Source organism: Lampetra planeri, chromosome 66 (assembly GCF_965212315.1).
Source record: "Lampetra planeri chromosome 66, kcLamPlan1.2.h2, whole genome shotgun sequence".
NCBI classification, from domain to species: domain Eukaryota; kingdom Metazoa; phylum Chordata; class Hyperoartia; order Petromyzontiformes; family Petromyzontidae; genus Lampetra; species Lampetra planeri.
In genome coordinates, this window is record NC_136172.1 from 1,811,504 (window position 1) to 1,814,448 (window position 2,945).

The following is a 2,945-nucleotide window of genomic DNA, read 5'->3' on the forward strand; positions in this document are numbered from 1 at the left end:
CCTTTTATAACGTTAATTTCACCAAACGTTAAATCACCTGCTGCACTCAAAAGCCTGAACTTTTAAAGATGACTCCTTCTTCATTTCAAACGATTATTTATTAAGTATTAGAGATTATATCTAGTTACAATTTCTGTCAATCCCAAATCTGCCCCACTCTGACCGAGTCCTCGATAGTAAAGTCGTTAGGTTCCCCACATGTAACGCGGGGACCAGGGTTCAATTCCCCGTCGGAGAGAGCAACTCTTTTTTAAAAAATGGCCACTGGCTCTCATTGTTATTACAGTTTAAAAGGACTTGCTTTTGACTTCAATCACGTGATTTTCACCAATTGTTAAGTAACCGGATGCTCTAACCAGCTTGAACTTTTGAAGATAAACCCCTCTTCATTTCAATCGGTAATATGCCGAGTATATGGGTTCATTTCTACTTTTTATAATATCAGTCAATCTAGAATCAGTCGAATTCCGAGCGAGTCCTCGATAGTATAGTGGTTAGTATCCCCGCCTGTCACGCGGGAGACCGGGGTTCAATTCCCCGTCGGGGAGAGCAACACTTTTAAAAAAGAAATTGGCCACTGGCTCTCATTGTTATTACAATTTAAAATCACTTGCTGTTCCCTTTTATAACGTTAATTTCACCAAACGTTAAATCACCTGGTGCACTCAAAAGCCTTAACTTTTAAAGATGAATCCATCTTCATTTCAAACGATTATTTATTAAGTCCTAGTTACAATTTCTGTCAATCACAAATCTGCCCCACTCTGACCGAGTCCTCGATAGTAAAGTCGTTAGGTTCCCCACATGTAACGCGGGAGACCAGGGTTCAATTCCCCGTCGGGAAGAACTACTTTTTTAAAAAAGAAAATGGCCACTGGCTCTCATTGTTATTACAATTTAAAATTACTTGCTGTTCCCTTTTATCACGTTAATTTCACCAAACGTTGAGTCACCTGCTGCACTCAAAAGCCTGAACTTTTAAAGATGAATCCTTCTTCATTTCAAGCTATTATCTACTGAGAATATGAGTTTTTTTCTGTTATAATTGCTGTCAATCACGAATTAGCCCGACTCTGACCGAGTCCTCGATAGTAACGTCGTTAGTTTCCCCACATGGAACGCGGGAGACCAGGGTTCAATTCCCCGTCGGGAAGAACTACTCTTTTAAAAAATGTTTTGGCCTCTGGCTCTCCTTATTGTTATTACTATTTGAAAAGGCGTGCTCTTGATTTTAATCACGTGATTTTCCCTAATCGTTAGGTAACCTGCTGCTCTAACCAGCTTAAACTTTATAGATAAACTCCTCTTCATTTCAATCAGTAATATGCCGAGTATATGGGTTCATTTCTACTTGTTATAATATCAGTCAATCTAGAATCAGTCGAATTCTGAGCGAGTCCTCGATAGTATAGTGGTTAGTATCCCCGCTTGTCACGCGGGAGACCGGAGTTCAATTCCCCGTCGGGGAGAGATACACTTTTTAAAAGGTTTTGGCCACTGCATCTCATTGTTATTACAATTCAAAATCACTTGCTGTTCCCTTTTATAACGTTAATTTCACCAAACGTTAAATCACCTGGTGCACTCAAAAGCCTTAACTTTTAAAGATGAATCCATCTTCATTTCAAACGATTATTTATTAAGTATTAGAGATTATTTCTAGTTATAATTTCTGTCAATCACAAATCTGCCCCACTCTGACCGAGTCCTCGATAGTAAAGCCGTTAGGTTCCCCAAATGTAACGCGGGAGACCAGGGTTCAATTCCCCGTCAGGGAGAGCAACTCTTTTTAAAAAAATGGTCACTGGCTCTCATTGTTATTACAATTTAAAAGGACTTGCTCTTGACTTTAATCGCGTGATTTTCCCTAATCATTAGGTAACCTGCTGCTCTAACCAGCTTGAACGTTTGAAGAGAAATCCCTCTTCATTTCAATCGGTAATATGCCGAGTATATGGGTTCATTTCTACGTTTTATAATATCAGTAAATCTAAAATCAGTCGAATTCCGAACGAGTCCTCGATAGTATAGTGGTTAGTATCCCCGCCTGTCTCGCGGGAGACCGGGGTTCAATTCACTGTCGGGGAGAGCTACACTTTTTAAAATGTTTTGGCCACTGGCTCTCATTGTTTTTACAATTTAAAATCACTTGCTGTTCCCTTTTATAACGTTAATTTCACCAAACGTTAAATCACCTGCTGCACTCAAAAGCCTGAACTTTTAAAGATGACTCCTTCTTCATTTCAAACGATTATTTATTAAGTATTAGAGATTATATCTAGTTACAATTTCTGTCAATCCCAAATCTGCCCCACTCTGACCGAGTCCTCGATAATAAAGTCGTTAGGTTCCCCACATGTAACGCGGGGGACCAGGGTTCAATTCCCCGTCGGAGAGAGCAACTCTTTTTTAAAAAATGGCCACTGGCTCTCATTGTTATTACAGTTTAAAAGGACTTGCTTTTGACTTCAATCACGTGATTTTCACCAATTGTTAAGTAACCGGATGCTCTAACCAGCTTGAACTTTTGAAGATAAACCCCTCTTCATTTTAATCGGTAATATGCCGAGTATATGGGTTCATTTCTACTTTTTATAATATCAGTCAATCTAGAATCAGTCGAATTCCGAGCGAGTCCTCGATAGTATAGTGGTTAGTATCCCCGCCTGTCACGCGGGAGACCGGGGTTCAATTCCCCGTCGGGGAGAGCAACACTTTTAAAAAAGAAATTGGCCACTGGCTCTCATTGTTATTACAATTTAAAATCACTTGCTGTTCCCTTTTATAACGTTAATTTCACCAAACGTTAAATCACCTGGTGCACTCAAAAGCCTTAACTTTTAAAGATGAATCCATCTTCATTTCAAACGATTATTTATTAAGTCCTAGTTACAATTTCTGTCAATCACAAATCTGCCCCACTCTGACCGAGTCCTCGATAGCAA

The 2,945-nt window shown here is 39.5% G+C and overlaps 2 non-coding genes across 2 annotated transcripts; both read left to right on the forward strand.

Annotated features, from left to right (window-relative positions):
• Window positions 1-476: 476 nt before the first annotated feature.
• TRNAD-GUC (transfer RNA aspartic acid (anticodon GUC)) lies at window positions 477-548 on the forward strand. The gene has a single exon. It is a non-coding gene; the product is annotated as a tRNA-Asp (tRNA).
• A 2,087-nt stretch (window positions 549-2,635) lies between these two features.
• On the forward strand, window positions 2,636-2,707 carry TRNAD-GUC (transfer RNA aspartic acid (anticodon GUC)). The gene has a single exon. It is a non-coding gene; the product is annotated as a tRNA-Asp (tRNA).
• Window positions 2,708-2,945: the final 238 nt, after the last annotated feature.